Source organism: Miscanthus floridulus, chromosome 10 (genome assembly GCF_019320115.1).
Source record: "Miscanthus floridulus cultivar M001 chromosome 10, ASM1932011v1, whole genome shotgun sequence".
NCBI classification, from domain to species: Eukaryota; Viridiplantae; Streptophyta; class Magnoliopsida; order Poales; family Poaceae; genus Miscanthus; species Miscanthus floridulus.
In genome coordinates, this window is record NC_089589.1 from 25,205,939 (window position 1) to 25,207,471 (window position 1,533).

A 1,533-nucleotide genomic window follows, 5' to 3' on the forward strand; every position below is an offset into this window, starting at 1 on the left:
CGTCTAGGACCCTACCCCACCGTGCGGTGCCGCTGTCATCCTTGTCCCCGTCCAGGAACTTGTCCTCGTCCGCCGTCATTTGCATAGTTTAGAAAATAGAAAATATAAAGTTGTAGGCAATATATGTAGAAAAAATAGAACAATTTTGATATATGGATTTAGTGATATGAGTTTTTATATATTGACTTTAGTGATACATTTGTATAGAAAATATATATTTTGATATATCGACTTTAGTTATATATTTTGATATATGAATTTTGTTATATGAAAAAAGATTGACTTTAGTAATATGAATTTTGATATATTGTCTTTAGTGATATGAATTTTGGTATATGAAAAATATTGACTTTAGTGATATGAATTTTGATATTTTGTATATATATCAATTTTGATATATTGGCTTTAGTGAGAAGAGATGATCGGACGTCTCCCTTCGCTGGATATATCAGGTTGGGGCTATTGTCATAATCGAGGATTCGATCCAATATTGCCGAATGTAGCGTGCAATCATCCCAGCATAGTAAGCAACAATATAGTTTTTTAGTAAATTAATATGTTTTAAATACGCTTGTACATATATATATTTTCTGATATGTATATATGTGATTCTTAAATGTACCGTAGATAATTGAGCTGATCTATTGGTTTGAAGAGACACTCTCAAATTTCAGGGCTGATGACCTGAATGTTGAGAGCTTCGATGTAGAAAATGGATGATTCATCCAATGTTGAATTGACTTTTCCATCACCGCTAGGAGGGGTAGAGGTGTGGTACAAATTTTAGAGACGGGAATGAAGGCATCCCACAAGACTAGTGCAGAAAAATATGCTGTCATGGCATGTTTAATAACACTTGCGAATATTGGGTACACTCTTCCTACATTATCCACCATGAAGGTACAAGCCATAGATGCGGCCTCCTTTCATGATGTTTTGGGCTTTTGTGCACATATTGCTCGAAACAACCGAAATGATGTGGTAACTCGAAGTGGATCGCATAGCTTATATTTATTATTATGTCTACAGGTTTGGTTCTCATATCCATTTTTTGTCAACACTTACAGGTTGAAGACTATGACTTAACCTATGCAGGCTGCAGCTGCGAAGCCATTCTAAACCAGATAATGCATCATTTGGGTTATAATTGGTATGCCGCTGAAAGACCAACACTCACTACACAAGGATTTCAGAACAAGTTGCCTGTGACTAAAAGAGATTCTTACGCAACCACTTCTCGTCCACCGCTAATCGTTGTTAGTAGACCCTATGCTCGTACTTGTGAAGCAAGGTAGAATGCACTACTTAATGCGTTGCTCTACATCGAAGATATTTTAGCATACTACATCGGTGACCTACACTTCGCCGAGTTCATAGTACGAAGTAGTTAAGCTTGGTGATCTACTTATGTTTGCATGAACTTTGGTGTGTACTAGTACTTGAACATCTAGTTTGTATTAACTTGGTTTAAACTATTAGGGTTTGTATTAACTTGATGATTGGGAATGATCTCATTGTAACATATAAGCTCTT